This window comes from Notamacropus eugenii, chromosome 4, assembly GCF_028372415.1.
Source record: "Notamacropus eugenii isolate mMacEug1 chromosome 4, mMacEug1.pri_v2, whole genome shotgun sequence".
Lineage (NCBI taxonomy): Eukaryota > Metazoa > Chordata > Mammalia > Diprotodontia > Macropodidae > Notamacropus > Notamacropus eugenii.
Window position 1 is genome coordinate 325,100,569 of NC_092875.1, and position 26,870 is coordinate 325,127,438.

Here is a 26,870-nt window from a genome sequence, read left to right on the forward strand (position 1 = left end):
CATTTCTTGCAGGGATCATCCAGAAATATATGAGCTGGGTCTTTGAAAAGAGGGGTAGGACTTTGTTAAGTAGTCTTCACTTGCTGCAGTAGGAGCCAAACATAGAATCCCTGAATCAGAGACCTCAGGGCTCCCATTCTTCACTCTAGCCTTTATCAATAGAATCAAGCCCCTCTCCAACATTCCTGAGGAGATCTTTCTGCTTGAAGACCTCCAGTGACAAGGAACTCACAACTTCTCAAGGAAGCTTTTAGATAACTCTAATTATCAGGAGGTTTTTCCCCATCTATTCAGTTAAGGTTTATACCTATAAGCTCCTAAGTTTAGAACTGGAAGTGTCCTTAGAGAATACAACCCTTTCATTTTATAGATGAGGAAACTGAGATTCAGATCATAAAGCTAAGGACTGCCTACCCAGAGGTATGGAGCCTTCAGCCTCTGGGCCACATGTGGCCTTCTAGCTCCTTAAGTGTGGCCTTTGGATTGACCTCAGTGTATTCATTTCCCTTCTCATTAATGGATCACAGAGGCCTGGTCCATGGCTTGGCCAAAATTTGGATTCAGTTAGAAGGTTGCACTTAAGGACCTAGAAGCCCTCATGTGGCCTGAAGGCTGCAGGTTCCCCACCCCTGGCCTACATAATCTCTATGATCCCTTCCAGCTCCACAACTTCAGACTCTAGGGACCTCTTTTGCTTTGTCATGTTGCTTCTCAAACACAGATATGTAAACAGACAAAGAGCAGGTGCTGCATTCAATTAATATCACCTTCATACTGGGAGGAAAGATGGCATCTTATCTGTGTGACAGCTGGAAGCAAGATGTACATCACCATAGCCACTAAAATTCAAAATTCAAAAAGGCAGTCTGATGACCAGGTATTTTGTTTACCTGACACCTAACAGCAGGTTCAGGCCTGTTCTTTCTTTGAATGAACCATCTTCCTGATCATCTAAAAACCAAATTGACTAGCTGTTCTGGGGGCAGGTAGACAGAGCCTCAGACAGAGGTATTCTGGGCTATTGGGGCAGGGTCTGACCATCATTACTCATCACTAGATCCAGAGAAACCTCAAAACCTCAACAGGGCCCTTGTGACTTGAATGAATGGAGAAGGGAGGGGGGCAGTTTTCGGGAATTGGGTGGTTTTCTGAAATTGAGCAGTTCCTTTTTTTGCCCAGGTTCTGAGACACAGGAAGGAATGCAGCATGGATCTGTATGTCCTCCCCACTCCCTGCCCCCAGCACACATAGGCACGTAGGCTTAACCAAATGTAAAGATGCATGCCCAGACAAGGAGGGAGCCTTCACCAGCTGACAGAGAGGGTGGCATGTCGGGATCCTGTGATGTGCCAGATGGGGGACCTAAATCGAGGGCCGAGCTCTGGCTCCCTCTTACAGCTCCCCCCCACCCCCCCTCAGCAATGTGGTAGCTGAGCAGAATGGATGGTTGTGTTCCAAGGGAAGGGCTCCATCTGCATGACTCGGGAGCACATCTGTGCTGACTGACTCAGAAACAAATTTAGCTCGAGTTTTCAGTTCTCTTCTTTCCCCCTTTTGGTTTTTTCTTCTTTGCCCCTTGTAGTTCTTTGAAAATAATAATGAAAATAATCCTGGGAATCTGCTGAGAACTGTGTACCTTCAAGACTTGCCTTGATCCTTTATATTTTTTGGTCCCAACAACCCATTCATGAAGCAAGTAGGGCATGAAACAGATGGGGAAACTGAGGTTCAAAGAGGAAAAGTGACTTACCCAAGATCACATGGTGAGTTAGTCAAGTCAACAAGCTAAGTACTAGAGATACAGAGAGAGGTAAAGGACAGTCTCTACTTTTAAGAAGCTCTAATTCCAAGGGAGAGACAAAACATGAACTGTGTAAAACAGGAATTCTCAGGTTTCTTGTTCTTTCTATTTCATTACACAATACATTCTGAGAATCTTAGAATATTATAAACAGGAGACAGACCTTAGGGCAAACCCAGTGTAGTTCCCTCATTTTACAGATGAGGAAACTGAGGCCCAGACAGGGGAACATTTGAAATACTGAAACACTGAGGAAACAGTGTAGCACAGTGGATAGCAGGAAGACCAGAGTCCAAATCTAGCCTCATATACTTACTAGCTGTGTGACCCTGGGTAAATCACTTAATCTCTGTTTTCCCCAGTATCCTCAGCTGTAAAATGGGGATAACAACAGCACCTACCTCCCTAGGTTATTGTTAGGATCAAAGGAGATAATATAATAAAATGCTTAGCACAGTGCTTGTCACTATGGAAATGTTAGCTACTGACATATTTCGGAAGGCCTAGTATTTTGTATAGAATGCAGATATAGTAGGGTGCACAATCTAGACTGAGAAAACTTTGAAGCAAAATAGAGAAAAATTAAGCCTATTATTATCCACAAAATTGTTACACATAATGAAATAACTTAGATAAAGCACTTTTCAAACCTTTAAGTGCTATGTAAATGTCATCTATAAATAATATTATAAATCTCCTTTAAACATTAAATCATTTCATATTAAATATTTTAGAAAGGAAAATATCACCAGCATCAAAATATTAATTTTTTGGAAAGGAAAATAATGTTCTTGCACCACATGGAAGAATTTGACTTATATGGAAGCCTACTATGTGCAGATCTAGTTCAAACCCTTCATTTTATAGAGACCTAGAGAGGAGAAACAACTTGTTCAAGACCACATGCCTTTTCAAAGGCAGAACCAGATTTCTTAGATTATGTGCCCTAATTTAGGACTCTAAATGTGTTCATTTGTTTCAGTCATGTTCAATTCTTTGTCACCCCATTTGGGGTTTTCTTGGCAAAGATACTGGAGTGGTTTGCCATCCTTCTCCAGCTCATTTTACAGATGAGGAAACTGAGGCAAAGAGGAGTTAAGTGACTTGCCAGGGTCACCCTGGGTAAGGATCTGAGGCTGGATTTGAACTCAGGAAGATGAATTTTCCTGATTTCAAGCCAGCAGAGGCAAGTGACCTGGGTTCAAATCCTAGCTTACCCATCAACTAGCAGCATGTCCTCGAGTAAGTCTTCTCTGGGCCTCAGTTTCCTCCCTTGTAAAATGAGAGGGTTGAATAGATGCTCTCCAGAATCCCTTCCCACCCTGAAATTCTCTAGTCCTAAATCATAGTAACTCAGACTAGGTTGAAAGGTCACATAATTTAAAGCTGATGGTTGGTTTATCTTCCTGGAAAGGTAGGCTTGGTTTTTATGAATAAAAAGCATAAAAGCATGGGGACGACTCCAGATTGCTGAATGGTACAACACAAACGACAAGTTGTCTGTTTGCTATAAGTAGCCTTCTCTCTCTAATCATCTCATCAGACTCACTGCTAAAACAAACAATTGTACCCCCTCACCACTTCCCCCCTTTTCCCTCATTTTATTCTTTATGATGGGACAGTAGGCAAGGGACTTTGCTCTTTTCCTTTGGGGTTTTAAAATAAAAATAGCCGAAGTGGATCTACTTCTTGAACGATTTCACTATTACTGATTGAAGCTGATGTTCAATTTAGTTCACTTTAATTCAAGTCAATTCAACAAATATTCATTAAATCCCTATTGAAAACTAAATATGGCATACCAGGGGAAGTGCAGAGGGTAGGCAAGAGGCAGTCTCTGCTCTTATGGAGCTTATAACCTAGAAGAATGATGACATATTGTTCTCTGATAAGTGCGTTAGAGAGATATAAAATAAAGTGCTTTGTGAGATCCAAGAAGGAAAATTGTTACCAAGAAGGGGAACCAGGAAGGCTTCATGGAGGAGTAACATTTGAGTTTGGTTTTAAAAGACTTAGAGAAATTCAACAGGGAAGCAAGAGGAAGGGAGTCATGTATTCTAGATTCCCTAGAAGAATTTGGTCAATATTTATTGATAAGAGAAATAAGGAAGTTAACTGATGGATTCCATAGCTAATTCCAGGGAGATTTCCTAGGTCATTTTCTGCTGTCTGCTACTATTTAGGCATGGGTTGCCCTCTCTTTCCTTTCCCTTGATAATGACCCCTTCTTCTTTCTTGTCCACCACAGTCAAAATGCTCAGATCATGAAAAATAGTGTGGTCAGAGGGCAAAGGGCAGCTCAAGAAATGGATGCCTTCACTGTTTCACTCTCATCTTTTTCTTAACTGACTTTATTTTTCTTTTTAAAAAAGTAAAACAATGACCATATTTTGTTTTTATACATTCTTTGAACAAGCATTAAGTCCCAGCTGTTCTAGGACATACAGCACTAAGAGTTACCCAGCATGACACAGCCAGTAAACGTTAGGACTTGAACCCAGGTCTTCCAGTCTCAAAACTGACTTCTTATCACTATCTAGAGCTAGTGAAGGGAGTTTGCTGACTGGGAGTTCTCTATACTGATGAAATTGCAGATCCTGATGAAAAAAGAAAATCTCACAAGGTACCATACCAGGATCTGGAACTACAAAGGCAAAATCAACACCGTCCCTGTCCTCAAGAAACTTACCTTCTGTGGGGAGTTTACAAGATGTCCACAGATGAGCAAATGCAAAGTAATAGGGCCAGGAAAGTACTAACAACCAGGGTAGGGTAAGGAAAGACCCCGTGTAGGAGGCAGCACATATCTGAGCTTTAAATAACTTCTGAGTTGTGACACGAGAGATACTTCCCAACAAATATCCCAACAAATCCCTTCAGAAACTGCAAACATTGAAAAGAAAAAGACTGATCATGCCTAGAGGTCTCTCCCCTCCCCTACCCCACACTTCTACTTCTTGGAATCCTTTTAAGATTCAGCTCAGTTAACACTTCCTGCATGGTCATTTTTCTGATCACCCCCTCTCCTCCTGCCATCCCCCCAAGTTGTTAGTGTTTCCCACCCTATTCAATTTCATTTGATGTTATATTTGGGTGTCTACCCAAGCTGCTGTACCTCACACCTCTCACACAAACTGTATGGACACCTACTCACTCTCTGGGCTGGCTCACTCACTCCATTCTGCCCTCACATTGGCAGGTCTATGTTTCTTGAGAAGAATCTCTAGCACATGGTTATGCTTGAACTCTCAGAGAGTTCTATGGATCACCCTGTTGTAGAGGATTATATTCTCACTAGTGGTAACTAGGAGGTGCAGTCAATAGAGTGCTGAGTCAGGAAGACCTGAGTTCAAAGGTAGCCTCAGACACTTACTAGCTGTGTGATCCTAGGCAAGTCACTTAACACTGTTTGCTTTGGCTTCCCCCTCTGTAAGATGAGCTGAGAAGGAAATGGCAAACCATTCTAGTATCTCTGCCAAGAAAACTATAAATGGGAGTCAGACACAACTGAAATGACAAAACAAAAAGAATGCAAAAGAAACAATAACATCACAGGTACTCATCTATTAACACAAAAGCACAAATAATAACATTCATCACAATCCACACGTGAACTTCAGTCATTTTTCCCACCGCTGCTCTCAGCAGCTGTGGATGGATGTGATAAGAGTTTGCCAAGACCATGAGCTAGAAGAACCTATGTGCTCCAGGTAACTTCTTAACTGTGGAGTTATAACCTTTAGTGTTCTTTTTCTGTTTCATAAGTTGTATATAAAATTTTCTTGATGAGCTTAGCTTCTCTCAATTGAACAGATACTTCCTCTGCTAAGCTGAATTGATCCATATTGTTCTTGACTCACATCTCTCTAGGCATGACATCTCAACCAAACTAGCTGATCAGCTAGGTAACTTCTCTGATTCCCTGCTTCCATCCTGTTACCCTGTTCAGCTAGACTTCCTCCTAAGTATCAACTATAGTATGCATCACTTCCAGCTTCAAATTTAGTTGATGCACTATTGAAATCTGCCCTTTCAGATTTCTCTATCTGTCGCTGTCTCTCTCTCCCTCTCTCTCTCCCACTCGCTCTCTCTTTCTCTCTCTCTCTATCCCCCTCCTTCTCTTTCTGGATTCAGATTCTGGATGTTCTCTGAATATGACCCTATTTTAACTTGTGGTTAATAACCAAAATCTTATCCTCTGTCTATAATTAGATAGATTACATTTGTCCCTGAATCATAGCACACAGTTCTAATCTTCATGTCTCTCCAGAATACTACAGCTTATCACTTGAAAGAAAATGAACAACTGCCTCAGAACTATGAGCCAGAGTAAGTTTTTCTCTTAGAACTCTGAGAAAAGCAGATAATTCAGCAACAAACTGCTGAAAGAGTAGTATTTTAAAGGACCAGTATCTTACATAAGGGCAGCTAGGTTGGCACAGTGGACAAGGGAGCTGGGCCTGGAGTCAGGAAAACTCTTCCCCCTGAGTTGGAATCTGCCTCAGACATTTACTAACTATTACCCTGGACAAGTCATTTAACTCTGTTTGCCTCAGATTCCTCATCTCTAAAATGAGTTGGAGAAGGAAATGGCAAACCACTCCAGTATCTTTGCCAAGGAAACTCCAAATGAGGTGAGGAGGAGTCAGACACCTTGAATGACTGAATAACAACAAAAATATTCCATATAATTTGTATTTACTTCTCTGTGCATATGTTGTATCCTTCCAGTAGAATGTAGGCTTCTTAAGGGTGGATTCTGTATTGTTTTTGTCACATCTTCAACTCTTAACTTTGTACCTAGCAGGCTTTTGATAAATGCTTGTTGAATTAAATTGATCACAGGCATAGAAAACAAATTGAATGATGGACAAAGTTGTTTGACTTTTACTTGGTAGGCAACCAGGAGCCATTTAAGAGTCTTGAGCAGAGAGTCAAGTCAAAGAGGAGACATAGTCTGGCACTCTTGTGAAGGATGGGTTGGGAAGGTGGGGCTGGAGGGAGAGTAGGGATTAAACATTTGTTAAAAGATTATTTCACATTATGTGATGATTAACTGTATGAGACTTAGCTCTTCTCACTAATACAGTGATCAAGACAATTTCAAAAGACTCATGATGGAAAATGCTATCCAGACACATAGAAAGAACTATGGAGTGTAAATGCAGATCAAAGCATATTATTTTCACTTAAAAAAATTTTTTCGTGGTTTTCCCCTTTTGTTCTGTTTCTTCTTTCACAACACGACTAATGTGGAAATATGTTTAACATGTATAACCTAAAAAAAAAGGATATTGTGATAGTTCAGAAGGGTAGTAATGATGACCTATGTAAGGTATCCCAAAAGTCTTAGTCTACCAAGCTAGTAAAGTTTTAAACTGCACTAAGACTCTCGGGACATCTTCCATAATAGTGGTGGCAATGAGAATAAAGAGGAAAGAATGAATTCAAGGGATTTTGTGGAGGCAGAATCCAGAGGGGAGGAAGAGGAAAGAATTAGAAATAATATCAAAGTTTTGAACTTGAAAACTAGTTGAATGGAAATATTGCAGATAGAAGCAAGTGACTTTAAAGAGGGATGATAATAAGCTCAATTTTAGTCACTGGTTGCAATTTGTAGGTATAACACTGGAGAGAAGATGCCTTTCAGGTTTATAATCTACTACCTTGAATTTTGGAGCCATTCGCATAGAAGGGGAAGTCAAAGTCATGAAAGAGGATGTGATGATCAGGGAGACAGTATAGAGAAATAGGAGGAGAAAGTCAAGAACAAAACCTTGGGAAATATGATTGGGAAGAGAAAGGACAATTTAAGGAAAGAAACAAGAAACTGAGAGATACGAGAAGGGATCCAGGAGATCTCAGCATTTCTAAAACCAAGGGAGGAAAGAGTTTCTAGAAGGAAGAGGGGGACATGGTGTCAAAAAATACACAGAAGTTAAGGATGATGAAGACTTTGAAAATCAGGAAGTAATTAGGGACCTTTGAGAGGTCAGCTTTGGTAAAATTATATGGGCAGAAGCCAGACAGCAAGAGAGAAAGTGAATAGTTGAGTAAGTGGAAGCTGAGGAAAGGGAGGGTGGGAAGATTTTTTTCCAAGAAGTTTTGCAGTGAAGGAGTATAGGGATGGGGGGAGGGTTGGATGGCAGCTAGTTGGTATAGAAAGGTCAAAGGAAAACTTATTTGTGTTTGGGGAAATCAGAGCATGTTTGTAGACAAATCAGAAAGAAAACATGCAGAAAGAACTCTCCTCCAAGAGAGGAGATAATTGCTTGACCACCACGGTGGTCTAGAATTAGGAACAAAGTGGAAAGAAGGAAAGAGAAGGAGCTTATTATTTTTTTAAAAGCATATTGGAGAGAATTTATTTTATTATTTGGTTCTTTCTAGAGAATCATAATTGTTTAATTTTCTTGTGTTTCTTTTGTTCTGGAGTTTTTGCAAGAAGAATGAACTACTCCTATCTCTTTATTCAATGTGAATGTCTGTCTCTTTTGTTGAAAGTACAAATCTTCTTCCACTTTTGTATTTTTGAATTCTGTCATTCTGTTTTTCAGATTCTCTACAATACTGAAGAAAATCTCTGTCATATATTCTAAGATATATACTTTGTCATTTGTTTTTGTTAATTCTTCTTTGAAAGCTATGTTATCATATCCAATTTCCATCCTATTCTTTCCTTTTAACAATTTTATTTCCCTTTTGAGTCATTCTGGAGTTTTTTATACTTATACTATGATATCTGGAGAATATATAGAAATTTGTTTTTCACTGAGATTTTGGATAATTTCACTTTATAGTAATAATAATGTAATAGATTTTTTAAAATTTATTCATTTTTTCTTCTGTCCTTATGAGTCTCACTATTGACTTACCTGTCTTGGAACTAGATTTAATTATACTCAGACCTTCCTCATGTGCTTTTTGTCCTTTAGTCTTTTCCTTAATATTATTCTTATTTTGTTTAAGCAGTGATTGACTTTCTCATGCATTAGATTCTTCTTCCTGAGTAGACCTAGAGAAAGAGAAGGTAATGGCCAGTGGTACTGAGGAAGCTTCCTACAGATGTGTGTGCAATCATGTGCATGGAAGGCTCAGCAGGAGAAAATGTGCATGGAAGCTTGTGAAGAGAAACTTTGCTATAGTTGTCATTGAGGGAATGAGAAAGAGCTGATTGTCCCTCCCCCCTTTTGTCTTCTTTCCCTTTTTCACACCTTTCAGTGTTCTTCTACCCAGTCACCCCCCCTACACATGTATCTAAGGAAGAGAAGGATCCTGTCTAGAGTCTTAGGAGTGGTGCCTTTTCAATTAAGTGGCATATAAGCCTACAATTAAGCAACATATGGTGTGAGAGCCCCTGAAGTAATTTTGGGTTTATTCTTCAGATCATAAGACCTGAGTTTGAATCTGGATCTGCTACTTTCAATCTATGTGGCCATGGGGAAGTCTCTTAATCTCTAAGGACCTTAATTTCCTATTACCTAAAAGAGTGGCATTGGAGCTGAAAATCTCTAAGCTTTTTAGCTCCAAATTTATGGTCCTGAGGACTACTGGTTGGATTTCTTTCTTGGTGATCTTAATCTTAACTAAATCCCAGCCCTTCAAGGAGCTAATGGCCTTTAGATAAGACCTGTGATGTCCAGGGAGCTAATTTCCTATGAAGGTGGAAAAGTAGGGGAAATGGAATCTCCTCTACCAATAGGAATATATCAGAAAAGTTGCAGGGGGTAGGGTAGAGACTTGAGATCCTGTAGTTGGAAATAAGGGGCAATTGTAGTCTGTGATGCTTGAATTTGTTACTTTCTACCCTCTCCTTCTATACACATTTCTCTCCTTTTAATACTTTCCTATCTATCTCCTAGCACCTACATATTCCCAGTTCTCTGAGTTTCAACTACTCTGCCCCTTTCTTGGGGAAAGAAAGAAAGAAAGAAAGAAAGAAAGAAAGAAAGAAAGAAAGAAAGAAAGGAAGGAAGGAAGGAAGGAAGGAAGGAAGGAAGGAAGGAAGGAAGGAAGGAAGGAAGGAAGGAAGTCAAGTCACCAATACTTTAGTATGAGTTAAATGCTTGTTGATCAAAGAGCTGGCTATCAATTCTCAGGATTTTTTTTAAAGAGAACAGTCTTTAACCACAAATGATAGGATATCAGAATTAAAAGAGACCTTGGAGGCCATCCCAGTATAGTACAGGCATCCTTTTCTAAGCATCTTTGATTGGTAAAATTCAATAGTGAATGAATCTCTAAAGGTAGAATTGAGAAATTATTGGCATCAAATTGGTAGCACAAAAAGAAGCTTTCTTAAGCTTTTCCTATCACACCATGTAGCTGACAACCTACTCTGCCTGTCCATATAAATGGTGAGTATCAGACCAGAGATTTTGTGAGCTTTCACTCAGTTGAAGCCCTAAGGGTGAGAGTCATCCTGTGTTCAGCCTTAATTCTTCACCTCTGATATTTATGTTAAAAGAAAAAAAGTGACCCTTAATATGACTTCCTCTCCAGATGGGTAATTTATCCCTTTAGACCAATTGAACTGTGCATGTGGATAATGGGAAATCAGTACAGAAAGATGTTAGTGCCCAACTGTGAAGGGCTTTAATTGTTACAATGAAGAGTCTGCATTTTATTCTAAAAGCCATAAGGAATCATGGAAGTTTCTTGAGCAGGGGAGTGACTTGTGCTTTTGACAGTTTTGAGGAGAATGAATTGGAGGAAGGAAAAACTGGAGGCAGGGAGTCTAATTAGAAGGCTGTTTTCCAGTCTAGCCAAGAGATGATAGGGAAATGAACTAGGGTGATAGCCATAAAAGTGAAGAGGAGATGAAGATGATAGAAGTAGTTAAGCCAGACCAACTGCTTCTCTGTCCCACACATGGTGAGTTTGACCTTTAAGTGAAGTCGAAGGGACAACCCCAAATTTGAAATCTCAGGACTTGAGAATTCTAAAACTGAGCCGTTGACTCATTTTCCTTGGGAATGAGCAGAGTTTCAGCAAACCCAGGACCAAGGTCAGAGCTTAGACCTGGTTTCTTTGGAGAGAACTCTTCATTCCCACTGTTTATTGCTAATTATCTACATCCCAGAGGAGAACCTGTCAACATTCTCTACCCTTGTCCATCTCCTACAAAGTCAGAGGAAAAGGTGGGTCTCACCAGCCTTTTGTGCCTTCTTCACAGGGCTCCCTTTGAGGGCCCCACTTTTCCTAACCAGGTTTGGTATCTTTCCATAGCCTGTGTTGTCCCACTCCCATTGTCAGCATTTTGCTATTTTCTGTTCTTCACAACTCTTTTCCATTCACCTTTTGGTGGGGATGAGGAGGAAGAGGGAGTTTTGGTCACTTTCTGCTCTCTAGATAAGTCTTACCTGATGTTAGCGGAGAGAACATTGGACCGGGAACCAGTGGACCTGGCTTCTGGGCCTGACTCTGCTACTATTTCATATGTAGCTATAGGCAAGCTACTTCTCTTACTTTAAGACCCAGCTCAAGTATTTCAAACCTCCTTGAAGGCTCCCTTAAAGCCCCTAGCAAGAAGTGATCTCTCCCTCCTCAGCTTTTCCTATGAAACCTTGACTAAATTTCTCCTTTGCTCCTGTTACCCTCAATCTACATTAAAAGTATATATAAGGAGGCAGCTAGGTGACTGAGAGAATTGAGCGACTGACCTGGAGTCAGGAAGACCCAAGTTCAAATCCTGCCTCTGACACTTAATATCCAAGTCCCTTGACTTCTGTCTGCCTCAGTTTCTTTATCTGTAAAATGGGAATAATAATAGCAACTACCTCCCAAGATGATTATGAAGATCAAATGAGATAATATTCATAAAGCATTTTGCAAACTTTAAAGCACTATATAAGCGGTGCTGCTGCTACATACATACATACATACATACATGTACATATATGTATATATGTTGTTCATTCATTTCAGTCTTGTCTGACTCTTCAGGACCCCACTTGAAGTTTTCGTGGCAAAGATACTGCAGTAGTTTGCCATTTCTTCTCCAGTTCATTTTTATGGATGAGGAAAGTGAGGCAGAGTTAAGTGACTTGCCCATGGTCACACAACTAGTAAGTGTCTGAGGCTAAATTTGAACTCAGGAAGATGAGCCTTCCTAATTCTGGGCTCAGCACTCTATCCACTGTGCCATTAAGCTAATCTTTGCATGCCTATAACTCCCTGCATTCAACTGGAAGCTCTTGATAGTAGTGGCTATGTTTTGGGGCTTGTTTTTTTCATTTTTGTACCCCTAACACTTAGCATAGTACCTGACACGTAGGAAGTCCTTAATCTTTTTTATTTACTGGAATTGTTCTTAAGCCACTGACTAATGTACTCCTATTTCTTCCTGTTTAAAATGAAGGGGCATATATTATTACAGTAAGAGGACGTGGGGGGCAGCTAGGTGGTGCAGTGGATAGCGCACCAGTGCAGGAGTCAGGAGGACCTGAGTTCAAATCTCACCTCAGACACTTGACACTCACTAGCTGTGTGACCTTGGGCAAGTCACTTAACCCCAATTGCCTCATCCTGGGTCATCTCCAGTCATCCTGATGAATATCTGATCACTGGATTCAGATGGCTCTGGAGGACAAGTAAGGCTGGTGACCTGCACAGCTCTGCCTCACTCAAAACAAAGTCAAGTGCAAGTCATGTCATTATTTCTCTGATGGCATGGACTTCTTCTGCAAGGAAGGACGAACACTAAGAGGACCTGGATTCAGATCTCACCTCTATACCTTAATTACCTGTGGGTAACCCTGGGGAAGTAATTTAATATCTCTGGGTCTGGACTGTTAGGTCCCTTCTGGTCCTTTATCTATGGTCCTGTGACGTGCACAATGCTTTCCTGATCCAAGAGCCTATGGTCTTTTTTCATACCAAGATCTTAGGAATAAAAAACCCACTGGGTTTCCTGGCCATGTTCTTTTCACATTTTTGTTTAACCACATTGGCCTCTTTAACCCATTTTTGATTTGTAAAGCAAAGGAATCCAGCCTCCAAAGTTTCTTCCAACAATTTTTTATTTCCTACTTTTTAACACTCAGCTTTTCCCCACCCTTAGAAAATACATTCTTTGGGGAGTATTCTCAAATTCCCTCCACTCCAGTTCTCCAAAGAGCAGATCACCCTCTGTAGGATTTCAGAATAATTCTCCTCTAAGAACACAGGGCTGCCTTCTACAAAGGCTTGCCCTGTATGAGGTACTTCTGCTCCATTCAGAGGCATTATGAAAGACCTAGATACTTGCAGTTGTGACTGTCAGTAATCCCCTGTGTCACTCTGAGTAAATCACTTCTCCTCTCTAGAATTTGGGTTCTTCATTCATTCAATCCACAAACATTTATTATGCATATTTATTAAGTGCAAAACACTATGCTTCATAGTTATAACAGCCTAACCCTCTTGAGCTTGAGGTCAGGAGCCCAGTGGGCCCCCTATCTTCCCTTGTCTGATCCTTGGGATTTTTGTTTGTCTGTTATTATCTCTCTTGGCTTCATTGCAAGGCACTGATGCTTGGGATGCCACATTAGTTTCTAAGTCCTCAGTAGGATAGGGCAAAGTTCTGATATAAGACAGAAAGGCTAATGGGGGAAAAGGCACAGTTTACCATAATAAGATCAAATGAGAAAATGTATGTAAAGTGCTTTGTAATCCTTGAAACAATAAACATGAATCTCATCACAATATGCAAAATTACCTTCATGCATATCGTTAATCTTGCTCTGCACCTGGGATTTCCCAAGTGTGGGGAGTTCCCCTTGTGTAATTCTCCCACCTTTACTGATGACGTTCAATATCTCATCTATACTTCATAGTCTCATAGAGAGGCCTATTGGGTCAGGGCTAGAAGTGAACCCACATCTTCCTCACTTGAAGGTGAGTTTTCTCCATCCATTATCCAGCAATGTGTCTCCATAAGTGCAAAACAAGGTACCATGAGAGGTCTTCATCTACAAAAGGAATGGTTTAGCCTTGGAAGGCACCTTTCCACTCCAGTATTCTACAATTCTATGACTTGCCTCTAAGCCCTGCCCATCCATGCTCTGTTGTCATAACAGTGGCTAAGGAATCAGGCCAGCCCCAGACACTCTTGCAAAATAGACAAAGTTTGTCTTTGATGCCTCCTACCTGGTGCCTCCCACTCTGTCGCAAAACCTTCCCAGTAGGGCCCCAAGTTCCAAAATCACCCCTCCCTCCTCTGTCATGTCAAAACTCCCTTTGTTACAGTGCCCAATCTCAGTCATCTGGGAGAAAATCATTCACACTAAAATTTTAACCGCTGATAAGGCTTTTAAGATTACCCTGGGGAGAGAAATTTGCATTTTGACCCAAGAGTTTAGGGAAGCAAAGATTCCAATGATGGGTTTTCTAGCAGATGGAAGGGATTTTTTTTCTTGTAGATATGTGTGTGTTTGTACATATATGAATATACATACACATATGTATATGTGTGTATACACATACAATATATGCAGTTGGGCTATCCTTGTACACTTTAAAGCAAACTCCCTAGGTGTTTGGCATGCTTGTATAGTCATATTTACTAAGCACATACACAATATATAAATATAATAAATATATAGTATGTACATACATAAATATACATACACATGTGCATATATATATATATATACATATACGTATGTGAAAGGGGAGGTGAAGGAAAAGAGAAAGCAATGTGTAGTTTTGCAGACTGAGTTCAAGGTTGCTTATTACACTTCACCAGGCAACTCTGTAACAAGGGAGATTAGATCTGAGATTAGATTTTGGGACACTGGCCAAGAGCTAGAGAGATATGAAGGCAGTAGAATGATATTCAGACTTCCAAAGATGGCTTCAGGCTCTTTTCTTATATGCAAATAACCCCTCGAATATTTCTCCTTCCCTCCCAATTCCCACCTTTGTCCCACACAGCCTAGCCTTGTTGGGCTGCTCACTTGCAGCCCCACATGTGCCCCCTTCCAATGCCTCAGCTCTTTGAGTTTGCTTATCATTTTCAACCTGGGCTCCATTCCAAAGCATCTATGTTTGGGGTGTCCCACTGGCTTCTGGTTCCTGTGTAGGATGGATTTGGGAGTGGTCAGCAACCTACATGGCACAGTAGATATCCCTGCCTCTGAAGTGTTCACAGCTGAAATGATTGAGATCTCCCAAAATCTCCTGAGATCTCATCTCCCAAAGCCTATTTCACCCTGCTCCCAGTCTTGAGGATGGCACTGTATGAGCTGCTGTTATCTGCAGAAACATTTCTGGAGCTTCTTTTTCCCTTAGTGCCAAAAAGGTGCAGGACAATCTCCAGGAATCTTCTGACTAAGCTCACTGTGCTGAAATTCTTCCCAAGCTCTCCCTGCTGTGTCAGCTAGTTTCTCAGTATCCTCCCTCACCCCCTCTTTTCTCTTCCTCCTCCTCCTCACCATCCTTTCCCTCCTCCCTCATCTTCCCCACATCTGCCCCTCCTCCCTTCATACCAGTTCTTTTCTTCCCTTCTATACTCCTCCCCCATCTCTCCCCATCTCCTCCCTTTTCTTCCCCCTTCCTGAGTGTCTTCTCATCCCTTTAGTAAACTTTGCGTCCTGATATTTTAAAGCTCCTCTCATTTCCTGGTTCAACTGGGTCTCCAATTCCAATAATATCATCCTTTCCTTCACAAACGTATAATTCCAGCTCCAGAAGGCCTCTGGCAGTTAAATGGGCCTTATATAATATAATCATTTCCTACTCTCCTCAGGCTCACCCCATTCCCTTTGGCCTGCAATCCAGTCAGGATACTAGGCTGAAAGTTAGAGGGACTTCCTTATGAACTCCAGTCCTTCCCTCTTTTCTCCTGCACCCTTGTTAGTTCTAATAGACTGATAATTTTCCCTAAGGGCTAGCTCAGCTAGAGGGCAAGGTAAACAAGGCAAGGTACCACAACTTTACCTTGGAACTATTTTTCCTAGCATTTCCAATTGGGGAGTTTCTTCCGCAGACCTTTCTGGAAGGTGCTACAGATCTGCCAAATGCAATTCTGCACTTTAAAAATATTTTTTCCCCAATTACATGTAAAAAACAATTTTTAACAATTGTTTCATTCAGCATTTTCTGATGAGCATTTCTAACAGGCCTCCAAACCTCATAAAAGGGGGCAACCTGGTATAGAGGTAGAAAGAGTCAAGAAACCTGGGTTCCATTTCTGGTTCTGCCACTCACATGTGTGACCTTGGGCAAATCCCATCACCTTTGTGAATCTGGGTAAATTCAATGGAAAAAAACCAAACAACCCAAACTAATTGCCTGTTCTGCAGAGCACTATTCTAAGTGCTGGGGAAGATATGTAGTTTCCTGTGACAGTGTCTTCCACTACCAACCTTACCATTTAGTAAAGGGTTGTGTTAGATGATTCTAGAGAATCTTGCATCCCTAACATTCTGTGAGACTCAAGTGTATTCCTTTCAGTACTTCAATGGATCTATGATGAATGAATGAATCCTCTGCTTTGAAGTTTAGGAAGACCCTCAAAATTTCTCCTTCCTCTGGCTTTAGGATGCATTCCTTTCATCAGTATCCCACACTTCTATAGCAGTTTTTGATTTATAAATCACTTTGCTTACAATACTCCTATGAGAAAGGTAATACAGGTATAATCATTTCCTTTTTGCTAATGAGAGAACAGAAGTTAGGAGACTTGTCTGTGTACATGAGTGAAGGTCAGTGCCTTTTTCATCCCTAAGCTGGGTTAAGTAAGCATTGCTACCTCCTGAGTTCTCTTTCTTAAACTTAGCCACCCTGACTGATGGGACTCTAGTTATACATTCTGTGCCTACTGCCTCAGTGTGAATGAGTTTATCTGATATTTTTGTCTGGGAAAAGGCAACTTAAAGGTACTAAAAGGGTGTGTGTGTGTGTGTGTGTGTGTGTGTGTGTGTGTGTGTGTGTGTGTGTGTGTGTGTGTGTGTGTGTGTGTGAGAGAGAGAGAGAGAGAGAGAGAGAGAGAGAGAGAGAGAGAGAGAATAGAGACAGAGAGAGACAGAAAGAGAGAGAGAAGGAGGAGGAGAGAGAGAGTAGAGAGGGAGAGACAGACGGAGAGAGAGACAGAAAGAAAAGAGAGCAGAGAGGGAGAGAGAGAGAAGAAAGAAGAGAGGGAGGGAGGGAAGGGGGGAGGGAAAGACAGAGACAGAGAGAGATAGAGAGAGAGAGACCTTGGGTCACTAAAAACAAATGCCCTTCTTTCACTGGTTTACTAAGACTTCTAATTGCTGTGACAGTAAGAAGAAAAAGAGAGCTTCATTCTTTTATTTCCAAATCCTGAATTCCTTCTCTGCGTGAGCATGCCTGCTTTGACTCTCAGTAAATCACTTCTCATTTTTTTCTCTGGCCAATTGTTTAGGTCTGGTTGTTTTGATATTGGTATTTCTGTCCTTTTGTTCTATATGAGATGATGAAAGGCCTTAAGGAATCCCATCTTCAAAGGGTCTTTCTTTATATCTTCAGTCAGATAATGAAAGAAATGATAGAGACCTGAAGTGATCATCTGATCTAACTCCCTCATTTTTACTGATGAGGAAACTGAGCAAGTAGCTACTTAGTGGAAGATCTCAGACTGAAAACTTCCCTTATTCAGTGTTCTCACCACAGCACAGTCTTTCTGTTCCAGTGTCTTCTATTATACTCCCTAGTGAGGGAACTAGGCAAATCACTTAACTCCCCTAATCCTCAGTTTCCTCATCTATAAAATGGGGATAATTACCTTCCTTCACAGGATGGTCATGAACACTTTGGAAACCTAGGTCAACGTGAGCCATGATTATTGTTGCCAATCCAGTTAGAGAATAAATGTAAAGTTGTTTGGATTTTTTTTCCCTCTAGTGGAAAGAGTCTGAAATATAAGGGGAACAGGGTCAGGTTAGTTCTCCTTTGAGAAAAATTTTGATGTTATTTAACCTTGAGGACAGTTAGAATTTTCTTTGATGCACAGTTCTAGAGACTTTTATAAACTCATGTCTAATCTTAAGCATCATTCCTTATTATTTTCTTCACAGAATTTAATTATGTTAAATTATTCCTGGGTGTGTGCTATGTATTAACCACCCTTTAACACCCTCTTAATGGCTTAAAGGCCTTACCTGAGCTCTGGGCCCAAGGAGGGATTTCAGGTGTCCTGCTGGTTTACACAATCCACCCTAATCCACCCCCTGTCTCATTGCTTTTTAGGTAACTTACTGGTTCTGGGACACCTTGAACATTTTACTTTTAAAGAGGAGTACTATGTCATTTCCTAGTTAATGGAGAGCACTCTTGGGATGGTGGAGTACCAGGGTTCATGAGATCATAGTTCTAGAGCCACCAGGGACCTCAGAAATTATCTAGTCTGATCTCATTTAACAGATGAGGAAACTGAGGCCCAGTGAGGGTGATTTGCCCGAAGCCCACAGGTTTGAAACCAGGTCCTCTGATTTCAGAGCTAATAATTACTCTTTCCTCTGTTCATATCTTATTTTTAAAGATCTCCAGAGGAAGGGATCCCAGCCTTCCCAGTACTTTCACACTTCTTACTTTCCAGAAAGATGTCCAAAACAGACTCATCTTTGCCCATCTTCTAATATCCTTGTTTCTGCTCCTTCTTCCACCATTTTCCCAGGTTCTTTAGCTCTTCACTCAGAAATCTTCTTGGGTTCTTCCTTCTCCCTTAATCAATAAATAGGCAGTTATTAAAGCCAGGCACCATGTGTGCTAGATATTAGGGGTATAAAGACAGAAATAAAGTGGTCTCTGCCCTTAAGAGAAGCATGTAAATTCTATTGGGAGACATTATGTGCACATATAGTATTGAAACTATATACCAATTGAAATGTTTAAAGAATGCATTACAGGAAGGGAGGGGAAGAGAACAAGCATTTATTAAGCACCTACTGTATGTCCAGCCCCGTCCTAAACATTTTACAAATAACCTTAGTAAATGCAAAGAAGGAAGAGAGTAGGATGAGACTGTGGAGCAGCTAGTGGTCTAATTTGCCTGAAACAGAAAGTGTGTGAAAGGGAATAACATGAAAGGGCCAGCTAGGTAGTATGGTGGTAAGAGTACCCAGCCTGGTGTCAGGAGGACCTGAATTCAAATCCAGCCTCAGATACTTATTAGTTGTGTGACTCTACACAAGCCACTTAACCCCTGTTTGCCTCAGTTTCATCATCTGTAAAATGGGGATAATAATAGTATCTACCTCTTAGGATTACTGTGAGGATCAAATACGGTAATTGTTGTGAACTTATATGCCTGGCATATAGTAAATACTGTAGAAATGTTAGCTGTTATTAGTAAGGGTAGGTTGCAACTAGAATGCGGAGGGCCTTTGGTAGCAGGGTAAAAAGTTTGCGTTTTATCGTACGGTCAATGGGAAGCCAAGGAAGGTTTTTTGAGTGAGTAACTGACATGACCAGACATAGAAGATTATTTTGGATGTTATATATATTGTGTTTGTCTTTCATTCTTGAAGAGCACTATGACATCTAGATGATAGCATGACTTGCAGTTGACTTTAATTTGAGGGAGGGAGGACTGTGCAAAGTCACCAATCTCACTTTCTTCTCCTGTACCATCTGGGTCCAGTGGCCTGATATTTATCAGGATGGCTTGAGATGGCCCAGGATGCAATGGGAGACCCTGACCCTTTCAGGCTAAGGTCCTATAGCATTCTCATTTTGAGTGAGATACACCCATTCAATGAAGAGGCTTCTTTAAGTACTTGCTCAAGGGATGGCCCCTTTAATCAAAAAGGAAAAAAATCAAACTGGGAGAAGACCCTCAGGGTTTCTGGGTAAAGGAGGAACAATTACTATTTAGTATTTAAATCCACTCCGTGCTAGGTGGAGGGGGACTTGTCTAGTCTATGAACTCCAGAGTGAATTGAGTTATATATATAAGTGAAGGGAGGAAGATATGGTGAGGCAGATTAACAGGTGTGGTCCCTCCCTCCTGACTTCTGCCTTTAGAATCTCTAGTCTCCTTCAAAGCTTGGCTCAAGGCAACCCCCACCCCCACTCCCACCCCCCTCCACAGGAGGACTTTCCTGATTTCCCAGTACTCTCCACCATTACCTTGTATCTACCTACATATTCACATATTGTTTCTCCCAGTAGAATTTACATTCTTCCTTTGAGGGTAGGGACAGTTTAATTTCTGTCTTTATAACCTCAATGCCTAGCACAGAGCCTGGCTCATGGTAAAATATCTGTTTAATAAACAGTTGTTGATGGACTAGGAAGACTAGGAAGAACTGAAGGTCATAGGTTCCAGCTTTTTGTGGCATTCAATGGAACTTTGTTCTTCCTCTTCTTTACACTTATGGATCCTGGAAACAAGCACAAACTCAGTATTCATTGAGGAATACCTTGTACTTCCCAGGCACCATAGAGGAGTTTCTTGTTATCTCAATATCCCTTTTCAGAATCCTCAACCTTAGAAGGTTCTGTTTGGTTTTGGCCTGATCCTATTTCATTGGTATAGAAGATTGTCAGTGAGGAAACTCCCTTTATCAATGCAAATCAATAGTTGTGTGTTGGGGGCGGGGGGAGGAGGGTGGTAGTGGCAACATTTGAACTCAGATCATCTTCATTTGGAAGTTAGCTCTCTGCTATTAAACCATGCTGACTCCCTACAAAGTTACTTACGTAAGCTAAAATCATCCTAATGTGAACACAGTCACTAATGAATTGACCACTTAAAAAATTAGTTCCCATTCAAACATCCCTCTTTGTTTAACACTACTGTTCATACCCACTCATCCCTACAAAATCTTTGTCAGTCTCTAATTGCTTGTCAGTAGGACCTCAGAAGAGAATGATTTGAATACAAACGGATTAAAAGAGGCTCTTGGGACAATTAATGAAGCCCTTGAATTTTTTCAATAAAGATTATAATCTAAAAAGTTTGACCTGTAATGAAGGATGTCACATTGCGCCATCAACATGGAAGAAAACAACACTATTTTCCTCCCAAACCAATACTTGATTCTTTCTTCAGTCTAAGAATTAGTGAATAGTCACAATTATAGCCTAAAGTGTGTTAAATATAAGATCAAATAAACTTATTTTTATAATTCTTGGTTTCATTTTTCAAGATAAAAGTCCTAATCAAATGTTTTCTCACTACTTACTATGAAATATTCATCTTTGTTTAAAGTGAATTTACTTCAATGATAGTAATTATCCTGAGCTATCCTGTATTCTCATGTATATACCTTGATTTTGAATAAGGTTTTACAAATCCAGAACTACTTTGCTAATTTGTGATGGATTTTGGACCTACGACTATAGCTCTAATCTTTTTGTGCTGCCTCTGCAGTTTTCAGAAACCAAGCCTTCTCTGCCTGCCTGATCCTTTCTACAATTTACTGATGTAACTGAGTTCTGAATCCATATTCTTTATGAATTAACACTAAGATAATTTTCTCCATTAGCTTTTCATGAACAGAAGTGAGTTTAATAAGTTATCATTTTGAGGGTCATACCTTGTTTGCAGGCTCTATTTTTCATGTTTTCTATCTTTAGACATTTCCTAGGTTTAACCAAACTCTTGAGGTCAATAGCAAATTCTGTCCTAGAACCATAACTAGTTCTTTCAATACCCTTATCATGTAGACCATGCAGGCTAGCAGAGTGGAATTAGATTAATTTTTTGGAATATTCGGGTGGATTGGTTTTAAACATGCCAGCATCATGAAGGCAGCAGAGTTGATGCAGTGTTCAACTGGGTACTGAATGAACCAGAGGTTTGGAATGATCAGCCATCAAATGTGTACTGAGGGTTTCCTCTGATTGCTACCCTATGCTAAGCTCAGTAGGAGATACAAAATAATGAAACATTCACTTCGATTCAGCAAATATTTATTAAGCATGTTTTATGTACCCAGAACTATGCTAGGCATTGGAGATACAAAAACAAAAAGGAAAGTCTTTGCCCCCAAGGAGTTTATAGACTATATCCATTCATCCATCCATGCCTATATACATATATACACAGATATGTAAATGAACACAAAGTATATACAAATAATTCAAGTAATTTTAAAAAAGAAAGTACTAATAATGGTAGGACTCATCATACACCTTGTGTAGGATGCTGTATGAGCCACACATAGAAGCTAGTTAGGGATTCTATGAACTGGAGGCAAGAAGGGAGAGGATTCCAGACATGAGAGGTCATCCCCTAGATTCTTTCATCAGTCTTTGCATCCTCACCATTTATTCTAGCATGTTGTTTGGCTTCTCCTGTCCAGTTTAGGAGGCCACCTGTTTGTCCCCTTGCCCCCTTCACTATCTGTGTTCTTGATGCTAATATTTGGAGTCTAGATACAAATCATAAAATGTAACAGTAACATCAGACATTATAACTTCAGTATTTTGAAGTCAATTAACAAATGTATTAAGCATTGACTGTGTGCTAAGAACTGTGCTACGCATTGAGAATATCAACACAAAAATAAAAGAATACCTCCCTTCAAGGAGTTTCTATTCTAATTATTCCATCCATGGGAATACTCTGTCCATCAGACACACAAATCACACTCCTTTGAGTCAGATGGGTCTTTGTGAGTGGCCAAGGCCAAAATATTCATGGCCATTTGGCCAATCTGATGATGAATCTCTCTGAGTCAACTAGGCTGGTTATCAGATGATGGTCATTGAGGCCATCCCAAGGCCAGTCCTGGAAAACTTTCCAGGTGCTTCCTTTTTATCTCACCTAGCTTGTTTGTACAGTTTTTTTGTTTGTCATTTCCCTCATTAGATTGTAAGATCTTCAAGGGAAGGGACCATCTTTTGCCTTTCTTTGTGTCCTCAGCACTTGGCCCAGTGCCTGGCACATAGTGGGCACTTAATAATCACCTGTTGACTGACTATGCTTTATTGGCACAAGCTTTAGCATCCTGATGTAATGCTTGCTTCATGACCATGAATCAGTGGACTTGAGTTGGGGACACAGAGTGCATAAAACAATAATACAAAATGGTCTGATGCAGTCTATAAATGGCAGAGGAGCCAATGGGAAAGTAAAAACTGCATGAGTTGCCAGAACCATACAAACCTTTATAGAGTAGATGGACCTTGAGATGTCTTGTCCTTGATGGATGCCAATAATAATCATAGCTAGCATTTATGTGAGTCTCTGTAGGGAGCTTTCATCAAAACAACCCCTTGAGGTAAGCAGTGCAAGTGTGATGGCCAGATGGAGAAAGTGAGGCTTAGTTAAGTGACTTGTCCATGGTCTTGGACATGTTAGAGTCAGAACTCAAAGCAAGGTCTTTTGCTTCCTAGGTCAGCATTCCTTCTACTATATCCAAAGTCTAAGCAGTATTTTGGTAATAATGGCAACAAGAATAGCAGTGATAATAATTCACATTTATATGGCATTTTATTTTTTAATAGTGTTTTATTTTTTCCAACTACATATAAAGGCAAATTTTAATACTTATTTTTTAAAGAGAATTTTGAGTTTGAAATTTTCCCCTCACCTCCCCCCTTCCTAAGACAGTAAGCCATTTGACATAAGTTATATATGTGCAATAATTACACAGCATTTTAAGGTTTAAAAAGAAGCTCTCTTCTCAAAGTAACCTTGTAAGGTTATGTACTGGAAGTATTTTTTCGTGCCCATTTTACAGATGAGGAGACCATGACTTTGAGAGTTAAGGGAATTGTTGAAGGTTACATAATATGAGATAAATGGCAGGATTGAAAAGAGAAGCCAGGACCTTCACATCCCACTCCAGTGTCCTTTCCACTATCTCATGGAGAGAGGAGAGAAGGGAGGCAAACAGGCATGCATAAAAGCATGGAAGCTGTTAAGTATTCAACAGAGAAATTCATAGCTGAGAAACCATGGCCAGCAAACTCAATGAACCATCATCATTTTACTTGCCCCATGTTCCAGCTGACCTGTTACCATCTGTTCCAGCAATTCCCGTCCTTCTTCTGGTAGGGAAAAAAAAAGCCTTTTTGAACCTTGGATGGAATATTTCCAAATATCTGCTACTTGCTATTTGTGTGATCCTGGGCCTGTCATTTCCCTCAGTTTTCTCATCTGTACAATAAGGGACCTCTTGAGATACCTGTTACTTCTATATTTACTACAGGATCCTATGAGCCTATGGTACAGATCTCTGTCTCTCTATTAGGATCTGATAGGTTATTTTGATTTCTTATTTTCTAAAGGAAAGGGTGTTCTTCCTTCCTCTTTCCCTTATCCCCTGTCCCAGCTTCCCCACGTACCACTTTGGCCTGGATTACTGAAACCGGTGACAAGAAATGCAGTCCCCTTATTAAAATAATGTAATGTCTAACTAAAATAGAAACCTGAGATAACAGTTTTTGATGTTTTAATGACTGGGCTCATTAGACAGACTTCCCACTTAAAGTGTCTGTCTAGCAATTAAGCCTAAAAAAATCATAAATGATGACCACACCTTCTCCAGCTTAATGGTTACTCTGAAGGCTGGTCTTATTATCGCAGCGATACAGTCTGTGATAAAAAAGAATTTAAGATACTCTCCCAAGATTTATTTGCCCATTAGCAAGCTGGAGAAGGAAGGTTAAGAGTACTCTTAAGGTCAAAACTGGAAAGAGATCTTGTGAATAATAAGGCTCCTTGAATTTCCCTCCAGCTGAAATAGATGCCTCCTGGCCTTATGGTGAGGTCCCTTCTTTCTCCAGAGGGGTTTGCGTTTCCTTCTGTCACACGGAAGGGCTGTGAATTGTTACTCTGAGTGAACCCCAGACATTTTTTTAGTTAATTGTCAAGTTCCCAGAGCAAATGGTACAGCCACTGAATTCTGGGTCTATTATTTCCAGCTCAAATCTGCTGACTTGAAGAAGGATGTAAGGGGGAGACAGAGAGAGGAAAATTGGAGCCAGCTCCCAACCAGGCTGGACTGGGGTGAAGTCAGTGTTCCTTAGAGGGGGTGTGTATGGGAAGAACTAAACATGTTCAAAGACATATAAAGGGGAATCCACACAAAATTGAGAAATGAGACTGGCCTGGGCTTTCTAACAAGCCTGTGTAAGTGCTACAGCTGAGCAAGTTAAAATAGATACCAATGATTTAAAAGGGAATTGTTTCAAAAGAAGAGGGGGTGGGGAGTGTGCTTTCACCCTTTTATCACCCTTGTCTTGAGTGATGAATGATATTTGTACAGCACTGAGGTTGTTAACTGAGCTATTATACCTGTCCTAGGGATAGGGCAAGGTTTTTTTGCTGGGGGTGGGGGTGGGGGGGTGATGTGTGTTTTGATACCAGCTCCTCCTGTTATCTGGGCAGCCAGAGTATTCATCCACAGCCTCGCCTTTGTGAACCCCGGAAGGATGGGGACCCTGGGCTACAGGAATGGGCTTCCTTTAGCTCCCTAGATCTAAGACTGCATTTTGCAAGGATTGAATACTCAAATTTCAGAACTAACCTAACCCTTAACTACATCTTCCACCTTGCAAACCCTCTCCCAAATCCAATCCCAGGACTGAGTCTGCCTCTATACCTCTGATGTATTTGGTGAATTAGGAGGGCAAGTAGTTTAGAACTTAGGATAGTTATTAGAAGGGCAGGAGAATTGCAAAGTTTAAGAATGCTTTGCCCCCTCCCCAAAAAAGAATTCTTTGCCCCCCTCTCATCTGCCTCCTGATTTCCTTGGCTTTCTTTGTTACTCAGCTCAAATCTACTTTCTACAGGAGGCTTTTCCTGGTCTTCCAGCTGCCTAGTGCCTTTCTATTTCAGATTTTCTTCCATTTTTTTGGTATATATTTTTATATGTACCTAGTTTTTACATGCTGTCACTGGCATTAGACTGTGAGCTCTTGAGGGCAAGGATTGTACTTTTGCATTTATTTGTATCTCACTTCTTAGCACAGTGCTTGTCATCAGGTAAGGGCTTAATAAATGCTTGTTTGCTGACTGACTGAGCAAAGGCCAAAGTGGAAGCCAACCACAGGGGGCTGTCAATGCATCGTTGTGGTGGTACCCAGTGGGGAGGAGAGAGTTTCATGAGAATCATGGTCTCCCTAGGCTTCTGCTGGAGAAAGGGGACAAGCGGGATACAGGAATGATTTCTTTCCTTCCTTCAGGAGCCCTGCGGTGGATCCTTGCCAAGGCCACCCACAGTAAGTTATTATTTAACACTAATGAGCTCTTTGTAATTAGGGAAGTATTTTACAGGCACTATTAGTTATTCCTGGCAAAGACTCTAAGAATAGGCAAGTGTGGTTATCATGGTTTATCTGCGGCACTGAGAGACTGAATATCTCGCCACCCTCCCTGTCCCCTTAAAATCTGTGAAGAATCAGGGTCTGGAACAGCTATGGAAAGGTATGGGAGTGCCATTGTCCTATTTGGACCCAGAGGACAGAGCTAGGACTAGGTGCTTTTGTAAAAGAGGAAGATTTCCCTGATTATAAAGGAAAAAAACTTCTTAACAATTAAAGCTATCCCAAAGGTTGCTGGGGAGCGGTGGAAGTGGGGGTGAGGGAGAGGAGTTAATTCTCCATGACTGGGGGAAGGAGGGTGAGCTCAGGAAGATGCTGAATGACCCCTTGTTAGGAATGTTATTGGTGGGTAAATTGCACTAGGTAAAGATTGGAATAAAGGGCCTTCAAGGTCTCCTCCAACACTAAGATTCTATGATTCTACCCTCTGAGTCACTCCAACCACCCCCAGTTTCCCTCTTTCTGCTAATGGAAAAGGGCTCATTCCAATATATTTCACAACACTCCACCCTGTCCTCTCCACTTCTTACTCCTACCCCCATCCCCCATTACCTAAGAATGGCTGGTTCTTCCTTAAGTAAAGGAAGTATTCAGTGAGCATCCTCCCACTGAGCCCAGCCAGGCAACCCTCCTCATCCTGCAACCCACCCCCATCCCAATTAACTGCTTAATTAATTAACTGCCAATCAGATACCTCCCAGCTCACAGCCCAGCGGCAGGATTTCACTAGCCTGCCCTGCTGCCCCCCTCCCCTGCCATCTCATGCTCAGATGCCAGCCAATCAAGAGTGTGTGTGTGTGTGTGTGTGTGTGTGTGTGTGTGTGTGTGTGTGTGTAAGGATAAAATG

General features: G+C 40.8%; 1 protein-coding gene across 8 annotated transcripts in view; it reads left to right on the top strand.

Annotated features, from left to right (window-relative positions):
- The window catches only part of ZBTB7C (zinc finger and BTB domain containing 7C), a 505,030-nt gene that overhangs the window by 388,805 nt on the left and 89,355 nt on the right, over positions 1 to 26,870 (top strand). The window contains exon 1 of one of the 8 annotated variants that reach the window (XM_072605173.1): positions 25,029 to 25,921. The exons of the other annotated variants lie outside the window; for them this stretch is intronic. The gene's annotated coding sequence lies outside the window, so the exon portion shown is untranslated. Of the gene's footprint in view, positions 1 to 25,028; positions 25,922 to 26,870 lie in introns of those variants that run through there. 8 annotated transcript variants of the gene reach the window in all.